Source organism: Erpetoichthys calabaricus, chromosome 18, assembly GCF_900747795.2.
Source record: "Erpetoichthys calabaricus chromosome 18, fErpCal1.3, whole genome shotgun sequence".
NCBI classification, from domain to species: domain Eukaryota; kingdom Metazoa; phylum Chordata; class Cladistia; order Polypteriformes; family Polypteridae; genus Erpetoichthys; species Erpetoichthys calabaricus.
The window spans coordinates 65,138,852-65,157,361 of NC_041411.2; the positions used below are offsets into that span (position 1 = coordinate 65,138,852).

General features: G+C 40.2%; 1 protein-coding gene across 1 annotated transcript in view; it reads left to right on the forward strand.

Annotated features, from left to right (window-relative positions):
- Nucleotides 1-18,510, forward strand: part of cpne9 (copine family member IX) — a 737,722-nt gene that overhangs the window by 179,747 nt on the left and 539,465 nt on the right. The gene's annotated exons all lie outside the window — the stretch shown is intronic.

Genomic DNA, 18,510 nt, shown 5'->3' on the forward strand with positions numbered 1-18,510 from the left:
TAGAAAAATACAACAAAATGCTAAAAAGAGCAAAAATAGTCAAAACGGAGCTTCCTAAAAGACAATCTGAAGCAAAGAGTCTCCAAAAATAAGCCAGAAGGCAAAATCCTTCAACAGAAACAGTCAGTCAAAGTCAGTAAATCCAACAAAAATAGCAATGTCTGTACGCCAAGCATACGGAGTGAGGCAGGACCAGTCCCTGAGCAAGGCGTCAGCTCATCGCTACTGCTGCACCACCATACCCTACATGTTTAATTATTAACAGTATATATTATTTACATTAAGTTAACGATTTATCTGTAAAATGTAATACAGTGTATGCATACTAGACTGTTGTCACTGTCCTGCTCCACTGACAGACTGAGGAGATCGTTCCTCCTCCAATCTATGCGACTCTTCAATTCCAACTGGGGGGCTAAACGTTAACATTATACAAAGTTATTGTCTGTTTTTTCCTGCATTGTTATCAATCTTTAATTTAATATTGTTTTTTTGTATCAGTATGCTGCTGCTGGAGTATGTGAATTTCCCCTTGGGATTAATAAAGTATCTATCTATCTACTATGATTTTTATTTCATCATAATAATCATATCAAATATACATCCTAGTATTCTAACAGCACAGAGCTCCAAGAGGATAGCTCAAATCGACTTAGAATCCAATCATCATCATCTGTAAATACGCACGCTCTTCTGTTGAATTGAACTGAATTCCTTTATTGTTATTGTATGGTACAATGAGATTCAATATGCAAATCCTGCATAAAGTTATTTTCCTATAAAATTATAAAATAACAATAATAATACGATACAAAATAATGAAAAATATACAATATGAAAGCATAAGTACAATAAACATGTACATACAGTACAAATGGTTCATAAAGTGGTTGAGGTTGTGCAATATTAGAGGTGTAGTGCAAGTTTACAGTGAGGTAATTGTAACTCTAAGTACAAACAGCTCTATCAGGAGCACTTGATGGACTGATTGAGTGCATTTATAGCTCTTGGGATGAAGCTGTTTCTGAGCCTTGAGGTCGGTGCAGGAATGGCTCTGAAGTTTTTGCCGGATTGGAGACGTTCAAATATGGCTGAATGGAATCCATGCAGATACTGGTGGCTTTCCTTAGGCATCATGTGCTATAAATGTCCTCCAGGGCTGGAAGCTGTATCCCGATAATCCTCTGCGCTCTCGACACAACCTCCCATAGAGCTTTCCGATCATCTGCTGTATAGCTGTGATTCCACACAAAGATTACAATTGAGTGGCAATGAGAATAACAACACTAAAGCTCCTGCGGTGTCTGGAATAGTTTGGCCATTCCATGCACTATTATATTGTTACAGGTTGGTTACAATCAGATGCCTTAAATGTATACACAATGTGCAGTTAATTTCAGTGTATTTGATAAAGCCGTGCGAGAGATGTGGATCTGAAAAAGAAAGGGAAACCACACAGGAACAGTAGCACTGCTTTGACGCTGGGTACTGCTAGTTTGCAAAACCGTGCAGAAACGTGCGTACACAAGGAGGGAGTGCTGCCGTGAGAATGTGCGTAGCTTTAGTCAATTTTAGTTTGTATACATCACAATGTGAGCATGGAAACAGGCATATGTGACATTTTTGTGCGTACGCACTGTTTATACTGTACATGAGGCCCCTGGTTTTTTCATTCTCTCATAATAATCCTTTGACACCTATGTGCTTCTCATCACACATACCTTTGAGATGGAGGTGGAAGTACAAACACACAGACCTAAGGAGAGATATGCACACAAGCATTTGCTATGATTGGTTTCTTTTCTTTGATTTGTTCCAGTTTTCTGTAGTCCTTCCATGCAATATATACATTTTTTCAGTTTTTTTTATTTACTCCAAAGAATTCAAAATTACCATCACTAGAATTTTTGAGTTATTGTTTGATGGTTTTATATTTTTTCACACTGTTCTGCTTCACCATTTTTGTTTTGGTATGATCATCAACATATTGAGTGATCAGCAGTTTTGTTGCTATGATGATGTTCCCATAAACCACCGGGAGATTGTGATGGCTGGCATCATCAGTGCGATGGTATTTAGGCTGTCATGTAAGATGTAGCTGTGTTTTCACAAAATGACCAAAGTTCAGGAACTCTAGCATACAAAATAGGATTCAGCAAAAGCCTGACATGCCAAAATGATTCCAAAGACAAAAATATCTTTGTTTTTAAAAGCTTTAGTAAAAATTCAAAGTTAAACAGTTCACACAAAAAAAAAGAAAACTGATCAAGATAAAAAAAAGAAAAGTTCTGTTCAAAGCTTAAATCATGTTTCATTTCTAAACATGACAAAATCACTTGTAAACGTTTCTGAACCATTTATGAACGGTCACAAAACTGTTTGTCTATCCCATTTCTATGTTGAAAATGGGTGTTTTAAGTACCTGAGTACTGGGACCTATTCTAAAAAAACAACTGACTCTTAGTTATAGCAAGAAAGTTCTATCTTATACTAACTTACAGCGGGGAAAGAAAGAAATTTATATTCTGTTCATATTAAGCAAACACTAACACAAGGCTTTAACTTTCTAAGATTGTCTCTTAGACAAGACTCTGTTTTATCCGAGATCTGGATTCATAGAGCATTACGGGTGGTTATTTTTTGTTTAGAGGCTTCTTGCTTACTGAATCCCTGATCGCTTAATACATACTCTGACTTTCTGGTTAGCGATTAAGATTGGTGAAAGAACGGTTAGACGTTTTGGAAATTTGACTCCAGCATGCATTTTTGATCACGTCTCGTTTTCCTTGTCCCTTTTCATAAACGTTTGTGTATCTCATGAAGATCAGAACAGTAGTGACCTAGCCAGGATTCAAATGCAGCCTCCTGGAGATGTGAGGCAGCAGCAGGATTGACTGTGCAACCATAAAACAAGCTTGAGCAGATGTAACAAATATCTATCTATATAATGAAATATTTCTGCAAACGCAACAGGCCTTGTGGCATTGCTGTTAGAGGACATTCAGGCTTCCAGGGCTCGCAAAATCGATAGCCCGACGTCCCGGGGCTATTGTGTCTTCCAGTCGGGCTACCAAAATCTATCTCAGCCCTGCCCGTCGGGCTATCATAGGAAGGAAACATATATGTCAGTGCTTTTGCATTCTTTCGCAAATGTAGCTGGGTAATTATGTCATTTTCGGGCATCGATGAGCCACTGTCAATATGTGAAATATTGAAATCGCGTTTGAATTCGCGCTTGTTTTTTACTTTCACTTTCGCTTTGCGATCGCGAGAATTGTGTATAGAGAGCGGCAGTACTGATTGGTCAGTGACGGATTAATTGCTCACCAATTCCTCTGACATCGTCTTATCACTCATTAGCTTAGTATTCAAACGTGACAAGTGAAATCTCCCGCAGCAAACATGCGATAGAGGTTGATTGCGCAGAGAATTTTAAAAAATCGCTGACCGTTATGTGTGTGTGTGTGTAAAAATAGATGGATTTACGCAGGTATTTTAGTTCTGCTGAGCCAAATAAGACAGGTCAGGGTGAAGAAGGGACAGCCAAAGAAAAGCCTACCACAAAGCGGAAAAGTTATGACAAATCAAACTATGAGGCAAAAAGAAAGCCTGACTGATTCATGGTTCATGACTGACTGATTCATGTTCTACACAGTTCTTACAAGTTTATAGAAATTTCTGTTCAATTAGAACCAAATATTTGAGTTGATGATTGTAATTTTTATACAGTTGTTGTAATTTGTGTTTTAACAATTTTTTGATTGATGTTTTGTTTCCTTTACAATATTATACATTAAAAATAATCTTTTTTTATTCGGGCTACTTAAATTTATTTTGGGCTACCAAAAACTGAAGAGTGCCTGCCGGAAGGGCTACCAGAGATTTTGAAATTTTGTGAGCCCTGCTTTCTGTTGCTCATTTATGGAAAGAAAAAAAAACAGATTCACAGAATGGATTGGCAGTAGTAGTCTTTGAAATAACCGTGTTTTTATTGATCCTTCTTGAAAGAGACAAGGTAATAATTTATCTTTGTGTATGTTCAGGACTGGTGAGACGTATGTTGAGAAATGCCCTCATAAAATAAAAACATACTGTACATAAAAAAAAATGTTGGATTTTGCTTTATCCACCAATCATTGTATAATCCAGTATTTTCAAGATATTTTTTGAGTGAATGTGCTTTATCAAATAAATAACATAATAAGATGTAGGACATAGCCATCCATCTGATTCTAGTCATTTTCTAATCCACTTAATCCAGACAAGGGTCTTCTGGAGGCCATCGCAGCTGGCATACTTCATTGCATTGTAACTGGAGCCTATCCTAGATGGCATCATGGGTAAAGCAGAGACCAACTCTGAACAGGTCATCAGACACACACACACACACACAGACCACATTCCCACAGTGCCAAGTTAAAGTTGAAAGTTAATCTAAATATCACAACTATGAATAAAGTATCTATCTATCTATCTATCTATCTATCTATCTATCTATCTATCTATCTATCTATCTATCTATCTATCTATCTATCTATCTATCTATCTATCTATCTATCTATCTATCTATCTATCTATCTATCTATCTACTGTATCTATCATGGACAGCAGCATCAGGCCATTTGTATTAGAGTGCCACATACAAATACAAAAAATAGTGCTTGATACCAGAGTACCACACTGCAGGGGGTTTAGATCTCGCTCTTACACAGATGCTGAGGCTTTACTTTGCATTTCTAGCCACAGAGTGGGAATGTGTTGCTTGTTCCTTAGCACAATCCATCTTCTTCACCCACTTAACCAGTACACGGTGGTGGGGCAGCTGGAGCCAATCTCAGCAATTGCAAGGGTGCAAAACAGGAACCAGGGCACCATGCAAGCTCAGGGTGAATACAAACACACATACACAACTAGGGCCAGTTTGAACAATGGCAGTTCACCTAACATGAACATGAAAAACCCATGTAGGAACATGAATCCCAGTCTCCTTTTTGCGAGACAGCATGGATACCACTGTGCCGCCATTTGTTTAACACAAGCAAGTAAGAATTTCACTGTGCTTTGTAAACGGGACAATAATTGACCCTATAAGTGTAAAAACGTAACATACTGGTTACTCATTAACTTAATTGCTGGAGTTCCAACCATCATGCAAAAGTCAGCTACTTATGGAAAATTATTAAGTACTAAACGTCCTTCAGATTCTAAGGATTTTAATAGGTTGCCATTTTATTTTTTTATTTAAGCTGCAGTATTTTCTTTCTTATTCTGTACTTTATTGTTTTTCTTCCTTGTCAGGTAAACTTGACCTTGAGATGCCTGACTATCGTAAAAAAACCTTTTGGTTTCTTTCATGTTTACTTCTACTGACTTGTTACACCCAGTGAGGTTTAGATGTCCATGACCCGCCTGAATAGTTTAAGGACCCAAATCCCCACCACAAAATTCAGGGACTTTCTGAGGCTTTATAGTGGAATTGTTCTTCTCTTGGAGTTTCTGGTAATGTTTGGAGCAATGGTATTTTTACCTTTAAAAATAGCCCAAAATACCATGCTGTTTTTTAAAAGAAGCCCCCTCCAAAAAAACACAGATTGTGAAAGCTCTTTTTTCCTCATGGGGACTGATTAAAAAATCAATAAATTGGGTGGGATAACTGGCAACAGTGCCTTCCACAATCAAAGTTGGTGGACACCCCTGCTCTACACTAAGTGAGTAACAGGGAATTTTACAAAGGGATCCAGGCAGCCATCGTATATAACGGTGACCCAAAATTCATGCAAGAAGTAATTTTGATAGAGAACACATGTTTTTAATTAAAAATTGTAAATTTTTAATTGATTCATAAAGTATACAGTATAGGGTTATGCATGGAATAGCATATCAGGTAAATAGCCTCCACGGCTTTGCTGGCACATACGCCCTCTTTTGTCGAAATTTTCCATGACCGTTTTGCATGAATGTGACTGAATTTCGTTGATACAGCTCTCAATTTCCTCCTTCAAGGCGTGGGTGGTCGTGGGCTTGATGGCATAAACCTTAGACTTCAAAAAACCCAAAGAAAAAAGTCTCAACAATCACTCGTGGATTTTCTGAACCCCAAATGCAACAATTTTTATGATTAATGAAGCCATCAAGATGAAAATAAGCCTCATCGCTGAAGATGATTTTGTTTGAAAAATCGGCATTCACTTGTTGTTGTTCCAAAATCCATTCAACGAACTCTCTTCGCTGTGCGTGGTCAGTAGGCTTCAGTTCTTGACTCAATTGAACTTTGTAAGCATAAAAATGCAAATCTTTCATGAGAATACGCTGTAGAGAGCTTCTGGAAATGTTCAATTCTTGACCACGGTGCCAAATTGATGTTCCTGGACTCTCAGCAACACTCTCACGAACTGTTTCAATGTTTTGTGTTGAACGACTTGTTGAAGGACGGCCAGAGTGTCTAAGATCACTAATTGATCCAGTCTCCCTGAATTTTTTAATTAATCTCTTCACAGTTGATGAAGTCAAATCACTATTCCGACCATATTTTGTACGAAAATTGCGAACTGTAGCTGCCAAACCTTCATTATTTTGAAAATATTGCTCAACAATAAAAACACGTTGTTCTTTCGTGTAGAGCTCCATTTTTATAACCCTGAACTGTAAGCTGTCACGCTGTCTTTTTTTTTCATTGGCAACACTTTACCACACAAATGGAGCCAAATTCAAATCTTGCGTGAATTTTGGGATACCCTCTAGATGGGACATGATGACCTAACATTTGCAGTATTATTGTGTTTTATGCACGTGTTGCTTCATTTAATTAATTAATAAATTCACCAGTAGTGGTGCACTGCACTTTGACTTGAGCCTTCCTAGTTTTCATCCTCTTTCTCTGTACGTTTACCATTTGTTTGCTCAGAGGTTGATGCGCTTGCTGCTTCCTAAGCAGCTCTTCTTTACTCCACCCTAGCGGCCTGCTTCTTCTCTTCCTTTATCGGCATCTTTTTGCATTAAAACTGATTAAGTCAGAGTTTGTGTTGCAATTACTTAGTATGTTTTCTTTAATTTTTCATTTAAAGCTGGCATTTAAGTCTTTAATCTGCCTCAAGAATGATTTAAGATATGAAAAGGTAGGGGAAGTGACGGAGAAGGTGGTAGGAATGAGAACAGCGCCCGTATACATGCGCCGCACAGCAGGCCACTTCCAAGAGTTGATTCTACAATAAAATAAAATAAAACTAAAAAGAGGAATAACATTGGAGGTCAGTCATCACCCCGAAAGCGGATAGTAGACGTCATGTAGTATATGTGTACCAAACTTCAGGTCAATAAGTCAAACGGTTTGCAAGCTACAGGACAGCCATGGTAGCGTATTATATACAGTAAGAAGATTTATTGGACATTCAGATCATGTTTCTATTACTTAATTTTTATTTTGATTTAGTATTGAAAAGTTGGTTTTGGCTCACATCCTATTTTTAATATAATTTACGCAACACTGCTGAGGCATCATGTGACCCCCTTAGTCACGAGGATGACGTTGTGGTAATAATTCATAATGTTTAGCATTATCTATTCCTCTGTAAATAAGTTTAGCATAGTTATCTTATAATTCACGTAGGCCCAAGTGCGAGGTTGGTTTTCTGGTTTTGTGATTCTCTCTTTTGCTTCTGCCCTGTCTTTTAGTTACTCATATGCATTTTAAATTTATGGGTACAACTTTTTTGACATCCATAACAGTATCTTAGTTTCATTACAATTTCCTGTTTCTGTTTTTTTATCAGTTGCCAATACTTCTCTGGAGTTTCACTTGTTCCATAGCAGCTTTAGCGTTATGTTTATCATTGGAAAAATGAGCCAAACGTACAATTTTTTTTAACAAGAAAAAATGTTACTACATGTATCAGAAACATATAAATGCTAAGACGTCAACATAAACACTGTAGGAAAGGTACGTCTTGTGTCCACTGCTGTACTAATTCAGACTTACTACATGTCCTTCGTTTGATGTATTTTCAAAGAGTCACCGACGTACAGCCTGACGTCACAATCGTCTTGGCTTGTGTATGAGAAGTTAGAACGTCACTGCCTGATCCACATGATCAGTGATGCCCACTGTGTTACTCTAGGATACCACAGAGCAAGGCTTAGTGACATCCACATTTCCCCTGATATGAACATTGACAGTTGCTGCAATGTGAACAGTGCTGAGAAGGCTGCCATCTTTCTTGTCCTTCCACTTGATCACTTATCATTTTGCCTTTTTGCCATACTGAAGTTTCACACGACTGAATTTCACCAAGCATATCATGGTGGTTTGATCATACAAGGACCTGTGCATCAGTTTCACTATCTGTGTAAACGTGTAATGTTGTCATTACTATCACTTGATTCAACTAATAGTTCAGGTTCAGTTTGTTCTAAAGCTGTCTTCATAGCTTTTCATTTACATGCCATTGTCTGTTTCAGTTGAATTCTCCACCCCACTCTTGAATACTGATGTGTCACTGTGACGTTTTTGCATCATTATGTTATTTTTCTCTACTAGATGGCAGCAGACTGCTTGTCCAGAGTATTATTTGGGCTTAACACTGTACTTCAGATCAGAACAGCTTAAACTGAGACACTCTTGGGGTTAACCGTTTTTACATAGAATTCCAAGCCCAAGAGATGCTTATGGGTTAACACCAAGGAGGTTAGGAACATGAAATCTGCATCATGTGCCATTGAGTGGTACCAACCAGTAAATGACGCTATAAAGACTAAAATAAAATGGTATTGACCACATCAAATCAAGAAACAAACCTGAGTTTCTAAAATAATGATAACAAGAAAATAAGTCCAAGGACAGCCAAAGTGAACATAAATGAAACCCCAAAGGGAAAAAAGTCCATCATTACTCCAATTAGAATGGATAATGTCAATAGGAAATATTGTCCCTATGCCAGTGTGTCTATTACAACTGTAAAGGGTGAAGACTGGCACATTACTATCACTTCAAAGAAAGTACGCTGTCCTTTAAGGCACTTTATGAAGCAAACTGCATTTGCGGATGTAGGAAACGACTCACTGAGACTGCTTGGAACTCAAAAGGCCACAACAGGTTATCTTCTTCTTCTTCTTCTTCTTCTTCTTCTTCTTCTTCTTCTTCTTCTTCTTCTTCTTCTTCTTCTTCTTCTTCTTCTTCTTCTTTCTACTGCTCCCGTTAGGGGTTGCCACAGCAGATCATCTTCTTCCATATCATTCTGTCCTCTGTATCTTACTCTGTCACACCCATCACCTGCATGTCCTCTCTCACCACATCCATAAACCTCCTCTTAGGCCTTCCTCTTTTTCTCTTGCCTAGCAGCTCCATCCTTAACATCCTTCTCTCAAGATAGATAGATAGATAGATAGATAGGGGCGGCACGGTGGCGCAGTGGGTAGCGCTGCTGCCTCGCAGTTGGGAGACCTGGAGACCTGGGTTCGCTTCCCGGGTCCTTCCTGCGTGGAGTTTGCATGTTCTCCCCGTGTCTGCGTGGGTTTCCTCCAGGCGCTCCGGTTTCCTCCCACAGTCCAAAGACATGCAGGTTAGGTGGATTGGCGATTCTAAATTGGCCCTAGTGTGTCCTTGGTGTGTTTGTGTGTGTCCTGCGGTGGGTTGGCACCCTGCCCGGGATTGGTTCCTGCCCTGTGTTGGTTGGGATTGGCTCAAGCAGACCACCGTGACCCTGTGTTCGGATTCAGTGGGTTGATAGATAGATAGATAGATAGATAGATAGATAGATAGATAGATAGATAGATAGATAGATAGATAGATAGATAGATAGATAGATAGATAGATAGATAGATAGATAGATAGATAGATAGATAGATAGATAGATAGATAGATAGATAGATAGATAGATAGATAGATAGATACTTTATTAATCCCAAGGGGAAATTTTACCCACTCATCTCTGCTCTGCACATGTCCAAACCAACACAATCTCGCCTCTCTGACTTTGTCTCCCAACCATCCAACTTGAGCTGACCCTCTAATGTCTTCATTTCTAATCCTGTTCATCCTCGTCACACCCAATGCAAATCTGAGCATCTTTAACCCTGCTACCTGCAGGCTCTGTCTCCTGCGTTCTGGTCATCTAAAGGGTAAAAATCAGAGAAGAAAATAATACCCTTCAATGGCCGGTCTAGAGTTGGCTCCCGCCTTGATGGAATAAACTCTGACTCCTTGCAATGATGTGCTCCAGAATGTGAATAGAAATGTTTTTAAGAAAGCCAAAAAGATAAAACTTTTATTTTTTATAAAGTTTTATTTGACTACAGACTTTACATTTGGGGTGGATTGAGAATTTAGATACAAAACAGAAGGTGAGTCAATGGGCTTGCACACAGTATGATGCTATAAACGTGTAGGCACTCATTTCGACTCCTTTGCTCAGATCTAGTGATTTCAAGCCGGTGTGCTCACCCTTCCTATTATTGATTAGGATTTGCTCCAATGGGCTTCTATTGATTATTGTTGTAGGAGACAGCCGAAAAATGTGAAAGTTTGTGCAGCTTATTGATGCTCAGACATTTGTCTCCCACACACAGTTATCTTTTCTTTTGGAACAGATGATTGTCTGTCTAAAGCTTTCTTAGAAAAAAAAAAAAACTCCCTAAGCTTTCATCTTCATAAATCAGAGTAAGTATTTTTGATAAATACCTATTGCAGGTCTCGCTTAAGCTTATGAAGAATGCTTCTCGATCATCTGCCAGGAATTTATTTTTTGTCCCTCCTTACCCCTCCTCTAAGCTCTATAAATTACCTAAAACTGATTTTAAAAATAAATGAACTGAAAGCCTTTCTTTAAGTATCCTCAAGGATGCCTGCAGCGATACTACCTGCTTATTTGATTCCATCATCCTTAAACAAGCCGGCGCTTGGAAAGCATCCATCTGGCAAGTCGCCTTGCAGCTTTAAGCACTGGAACAACATTTTCTCGCATTAGCCTTAAGGTCCCCTTGTATTTGTCCAATTTCTGGTGGCACGTCAGTGTGGAAACCAAGTGACAAGAGTGATTGGCTATTGATCCGTAAGGGCGGCAGATGACAAATGAGCACAGAAGAGTGTGCTGATTGATTAATTGGTCTCGGAATTGGATGAGGATTTAATCTTTGACTTTGATGTATTGATGTTAAGTGCAAATTGAAAACAAACACATATCATCCCGCCACATTTAAGATGAGTAACACTGTGATGGGACCATATGTAACCCGCCACCCACCTAACAACTCGTGACATTTTTGTTGCTGACTGCTTACCAGGAGAACAGGGAAGGGGATCTACTCTGCTACTAATGTCTCCGAATGTCTCCTGTTGCTCTTGGCTCCTTAAAGCCGACTGTGTTGGCATCTGGCAGCTTTTTAAAATTTCAGGAGCTGAGAAAATCTGAGGAATGACTTTGACCTTCAAGTGAAAGCTGCAAGCTACAAGAAATGGTGTTTGGCAGTCCTGCTGGGAGGATTTCTCCAGCTTGTTAGTAGTCATAGGGTAAGAGAATTCCCAGTTCGGTTGGTGGTTTGGGTGTGCAATGGGACATTCATGCATCTTTTATAGTGGCGTGGTAGGGCTAGTAGTGTTAACCCTTACAGATCACTCAATGATCATCACTGACATAGTCAAATAATCAGTACTAAAGTTCACCATACAACCCTGTCCCTTAATATTATGTTCTGAAACCCCACTTAATCCAACTCAGTCACGGGGGCTTGAGAATACTCATACAAGAGGAAGACGCTGTAGAAGCTGCACTTGGTGGTTGTTGTGGTGTACAAAATCTGTACATTTAGGTCTATATTTTCATTATATTTTGTTCAAGACAAAACAACAGATACAGGACACTTGCATGGACAGTTAACATCAAAGGCAATCTGTTTTCCTGAATCATAACCAATCACAGCACCATCTGTTTGAACTCAAGCTGTATGGATGATTTTATCACCTGTGAAGGGAAACGCACCAGGACTAAATTGGTTTACAGCTTGGGAAAGGAAGACATGCTAACTTTTCAAAACGAAATGGTAAATATGCCTCGTCTGAAAGTGAAGTCAGGAGAGGAACAGCAACGACAGAAGAGAAAACAAAGACATGTATGACCAGTTTCATCCGATTGTCAGTTAACAGCAATTCATGAACATCGATTGCTAAATCAACGCCGCCCTGGGATTTCTTTCAGTAAACTTTCTTTAAGACTATACATCCAGACTTTACTATCGATCTTATTTTCCTATTATTCCTTGTTCTATTTGATATTATTATTATTCATTTACTTTTGAAAGTTCTTTGTTTTTACATCTGAAGTGATTAAAGTAGGGGCGGCACAGTGGCGCTGCTGCCTCGCAGTTGGGAGACCTGGGGACCTGGGTTCGCTTCCCGGGTCCTCCCTGTGTGGAGTTTGCATGTTCTCCCCGTGTCTGTGTGGGTTTCCTCACACAGTCCAAAGACATGCAGGTTAGGTGGATTGACGATTCTAAATTGGCCCTAGTGTTTGTGTGTGTCCTGCGGTGGGTTGGCACCCTGCCCGGGATTGGTTTCTGCCTTGTGCCCTGTGTTGGCTGGGATTGGCTCCAGCGTGACCCTGTGTTCGGATTCAGCGGATTGGAAAATGGATGGTGATTAAAGTAATAAAGTAGATATTTTTCATGAGCACCTGGAGCAGCCAGACGTTTACCATATGCTCTGTGCTGCAAGGTTTATTAAGGGCTGAGGGTGTGAGCTCCACCCAATAGTAGGGAACAATACGTAAAGTAAGACATCTTTGGTGGATAAATGGCCTATAATCAAAATGTTGAGCCTTTGTATGTTTAAATATATTCCTACAGACGAAAGTAATATTTAGGTCTGGGATATATTTAAAACATTGTATGTTGTTCGTCCCTATAATAAGTAAGTCTCCTGAAGTGCTAAGCGAGTGACAAGTTGTGTTGTTCCTATGGCACTTGTGTGGTTTAAAATGCTAGAGATTAACCAGCAGTGTGTGTGTTATTCATGGGGCACTGTTGTGGTTAGGGTCAGAGTGTGTGTGTATATCTATGTATGTGTGTGTTATTCTTAAGGTGCAGGAGTAGGCCAATCCAATAACAAACGTGGCAAGTGCATTTGTTCCTGTAAAAAGTAAGTAAGAGGTAGAAAGAGGGAAACCCCCACGATAACCCTGTGGTATTGGCGCCTGTGTCCACTCCGCTTATCATTAATTGTCAGTCTTCAAGCACAATCAAGAGGACAACCTTTACAGATAAAAAGGATGAAAAAAGAACACAACAAAATAGAGTTACACATTGAATGCGTTGGCTTAACAAGAGTGTTTTTTTCTGAATGCAAAATAAAAGAAGGAAAGAGATCTGCTAATTTAAACAAAGAGATTAATTTTTTTAAATCAAAGGTACAAAATTGCTCCCTGATTGTGCTTGTATTTGGAGCAAAAACCTGCAGCCACCGTGGAGTCCCATGAGAAAATTTTACTGGTCAAAGGATGATGTTTAATGGTTCATGAGATTTAAAACAGAGTCTCATTCATTTTTAATTTAAGAATCACCTTGGCCAGAGATGTTTCTTCTAAAATTCCTTAGAAGAAATAGCTTAAGAAAAAAGGAGACATGAGATACAATTGAGGTAAAAGGAGTCAAATTTGAGTATTTGGTTTGAAAAGCAGTGTAGCAGTGCTACTTTATAAGAACTGCATCTCCCAGCAGTCCTTGCTGGGGCTGCTGGGGTCAAAGGTGGCCACAGGTAGTTAAAAGGAGGGCAGAGGGCAAAAGGAGGAAAAAAAAGTTTGTTTTGTTTTGGTGCGGTGTGTGTTGCGGTTATCTGTCGTTTCTGCCTGCTGTTATTGGAACTCTAATCTTTTTGTCCTGGACTGTATTCGTTTGTTGGGGTCTGGATTGTCTGTCTACCTGTGCACTGAGAACTGTGTTGGATTATTTGGTTTTCCGGAAGAGTGGAGCGCTCCTGAATCAACCATCTGATTTCATCCACATCATCAGTAACTACCGGTAGGACTGTATTTTTCCTTCTCCCTTTCAACGTACAGATCGCTGGACTTAACTTGGTCACTTTTCATCTTCATCCGGTTTGGTTTACAGTAATCCCTCCTCCATCGCGGGGGTTGCGTTCCAGAGCCACCCGCGAAATAAGAAAATCCGCGAAGTAGAAACCATATGTTTATATGGTTATTTTTATATTGTCATGCTTGGGTCACAGATTTGCACAGAAACACAGGAGGTTGTAGAGAGACAGGAACTTTATTCAAACACTGCAAACAAACATTTGTCTCTTTTTCAAAAGTTTAAACTGTGCTCCATGACAAGACAGAGATGACAGTTCCGTCTCACAATTAAAAGTATGTAAACATATCTTCCTCTTCAAAGGAGTGCGCGTCAGGAGCACACAATGTCAGAGAGATAGAGAAAAGCAAACAAATCAATAGGGCTGTTTGGCTTTTAAGTATGCGAAGCACCGCCGGTACAAAGCTGTTGAAGGCGGCAGCTCACACCCCCTCCGTCAGGAGCAGAGAGAGAGAGAGATAGAGAGAGACAGAGAAAAACAAACAAGCAAAAATCAATACGTGCCCTTCGAGCTTTTAAGTATGCTAAGCACCGTGCAGCATGTTGCTTCAGGAAGCAGCTGCACAGAAGGTAGCAACGTGAAGATAATCTTTCAGCATTTTTAGACGAGTGTCCGTATCGTCTAGGTGTGCGAACAGCCCCCCTGCTCACACCCCCTACGTCAGGATCAGAGAAAGTCAGCGCAAGAGAGAGAGAGAGAAAAGTAAGTTGGGTAGCTTCTCAGCCATCTGCCAATAGCGTCCCTTGTATGAAATCAAATGGGCAAATCAACTGAGGAAGCATGTACCAGAAATTAAAAGACCCATTGTCCGCAGAAATCCGCGAACCAGCAAAAAATCCACGATATATATTTAAATATGCTTACATATAAAATCCGCGATGGAGTGAAGCCGCGAAAGGCGAAGCGCGATATAGCGAGGGATTACTGTATATGGACTTTGCTGTGTGGTGTTTGTGTTTATATGTAATATTGCCGAAGGGGTCAGGGGTGGTATTACTGATTTCATTATTTATTTGGTGTCATTATATTTGTAATTGTTTTCCTTTCCCAGTGTGCTTTATTGTCTCTGTTGTGAGTGTGTGTGGGTCGATCCAAGGCTGGGGACGTTCCTGGGATCTCTTCTATTAAAATAAATAAATCACCGTCATCTTTGACGGTGTGAATCTTAGTGGCCCCTGACCGCTACAGCAGGTTATATTTTGTGAGATCTCTTCCTAGTCTTCTTTGTATTTTTTACTTATTATTAGACTGATGCTTTTATCCTAGCTAAATTAAATCATCAGAGATACAATTTGTTGCATTTCTTTTGTTTTCCCAATGGGAGCACAGGCAGATGGAGTGACTTTTTTGCGATCACATGGTGTCAGTAGTGGGATCTGAGCACACAACCTCAAAGTTTCAAGTCCACTATGCCACACTGCCTGCCTGTTCTTCCAGAATGAGTATGTTCTACTTGGAGCACTGCAATATAAATTAGAGCAACTAAAAATTGTGATGGATGGCCAGGGCCATTACGGATGGGTGGAAGGGTCGAGGTAGGGGCTGTATTTAGGACATTATCTCCCCTGACACGTTAGAGGGCAGCCCCCCTTTGTTGCTACAGCACCACAGATCCCCGCAGGGCATGCTGGGAGTTGCAGTTTGGAGCAGCCCTGTTGGGCTCCGTGGGTGCCGCTAGGGGGCGCTGCAGGTGCAGCTGAGTCCTTAGAGGAACCACCCAGAAGAAGTGCAAGAAACACCTGGAGCACTGCCGGGTGCAGTATAAAAGGAGCTGCCTCACCATCAGTCAGTGAGCCAGACTCGGGTAGTGGAGGAGGACAAAGCTTGAAGGAGGAAGAGCAGAGACTGAAAGAAAGAAAGAGGAAGAAAAGGACTGTATTACATATATTTGGTTCATATATAGTGGGGAGCAAGAGAAAAACGCTTCCCCACTTTAATAACATGTGTGCTATTTGGCAAGACTTGTGTCTCAGCCTGCCTGTGTCGGGGTTAGGGGAGCGGTACGCCCCCTGGTGGTTCACACAGTTACTCAGAAGCAAGGACTACTGTTTTGTAATCACTGTTAAGTGTTTTATCACCACAAACAACTGTCCATACATTCCAGAGTACATTGCAAACAGTTTCAAATTGCAAAAAAAACAAGATACTACTTGGAAAATCTGAGCCTATCGTACAACTCTGCTGAGATCTCTGCTGAAACGCAAGAGGAGACACTTGTGAGATGACTGGTGTATTTTTTTCTCAGGACAAAAATCTGAAAAAGCAGGAGACAAAAGAAAATGTCTCCATTTTATTTCTTTCTGATCTCATTGTTGTCAACGAGAAACCAAAAAGATATGAAGGAGCTCTCCTTTTTTGATTTTGTATTTCCTATGGGGCCCCAGGACTGAACTTGAAAACCCCTACATGGCTGAACCATTACTGAGCATCAGGGTCAAGCCAGAAGGCACACTTTGATCCAATAATAAGCTACAGTAAGTCACTCATTTTATGAAGCTGAAATTTCAACAGTACTTGCAGTAAATGGAGAACAATATTCAGCTTTGTTCAAAGGAATGAATACAAATGAACTGCAGGCTAGTGAGGATAAATTATTCAGCACTGTTAATGTCCAAGTGACTAATTCACAGATTTGTGTCAGACATGATGACCCATAATTAGATTTCCCTTAATTCTTGCCCAATTTAGTCACTGCAAAACTCCACCTTTTGAAAGATGAACAGCCTCAGCTACTGCTGCCAGGGCATGACATTGCAAATAAAGCTAGAAAATAGACAGCCATCTTTTATCAATCAGACGAACTCCCATGGAGAAGCCAAATGCTCGACAGTAGTATATGCAACACTCCCATACCAAGAAAATTCATCTGGACTATTTTTACTCTACGGTACTGTATGTGAGGATTTAAAAACCTTCCACCGGTCTATGTCAAGGGGATGATGGATGTTTGGCTGTCAAATAAAGTTTTTTGCTATGAAAAATGCACACTTTGAACCCTCACAGGTGAAGTTAACACTCACACAGCCTTTGTACTGCAGGTCAGAGTATTTTAGATTGAACCCAACAATTACATCCAACCTATTGGGCACTGTAATAGAGGACAGAATAATAATAATAATAATAATAATAATAATAATAATAATAATGAGCAAAACTCTTTTTATTTATCTAATCTGATATCTTTTCTTGTTAATAACAATGAGTGTTGAAGAGTTATAAAATCCTTTACTTATTTCATTTTGTTTATAACAAATTTAGTAGGATTAGTTTTCACGTTGAAAATGTAGTACGTTACTGAACAATGTAGCAAAACATTGTGTTGTATCCTGCAGTGTCTATGAGTGTGACTTATCATGTCCACCCAGAGGGACACCGATAAATGTTGGCAATGCAAAGATGAATTTTAACTCAATTAATTAAATATCAGTTTTGCATTTGTCAAAACCGGTAATTAAACAAATAATTCAGTAAGGCTCCTACTTGTTGTACTGTATCTTTCTCTGTTGTAGGAGGTGGCCGTTAGGCTTATGTCAAGGTAGTTGAAGCATACTCATTTTAAGAAACAGAATAATACATTTTATTGATAGGCACAAGGATTATAAAAATATAAAAATGCATATATATTAACATATAAGACTGAATAGGTGAGACAGACAAACATATAACTTGTAGGCTGGCTGTTTACGTGCTGTTTATTGATCTTGGCACAGATAAAGTCAAAAAACTCCTTGGTGGCAGGGGCCCGGGGTGGATGAGATACGCCCAGAGTTCCTCAAGGCTCTGGATGTTGTAGGGCTGTCTTGGTTGACACGTCTCTGCAACATCGCATGGACATCAGGGACAGTGCCCCTGGATTGGCAGACTAACCAACTACAGAGGGATCACACTCCTCAGCCTCCCTGGAAAAGTCTATTCGGGGGTTCTGGAGAGGAGGGTCCGTCGGATAGTCGAACCTCGGATTCAGGAGGAACAGTGTGGTTTTCGTCCTGGTCACGGAACAGTGGACCAGCTCTACACCCTTAGCAGGGTCCTGGAGGGTGCATGGGAGTTCGCCCAACCAGTCTACATGTGTTTTGTGGACTTGGAAAAGGCGTTCGACCGTGTCCCTCGGGGAATCCTGTGGGGGGTGCTCCGGGAGTATGGGGTACCGGACCCCCTGATAAGAGCTGTTCGGTCCCTGTACGATCGGTGTCAGAGCTTGGTCCGCATTGCCGGCAGTAAGTCGAACCCGTTTCCAGTGAGAGTTGGACTCCGCCAGGGCTGCCCTTTGTCACCGATTCTGTTCAGAACTTTTATGGACAGAATTTCTAGGCGCAGCCAGGGTGTTGAGGGGGTCTGGCTTGGTGGACTCAGGATTGGGTCACTGCTTTTTGCAGATGATGTTGTCCTGTTTGCTTCATCAGGCCGTGATCTTCAGCTCTCTCTGGATCGGTTCG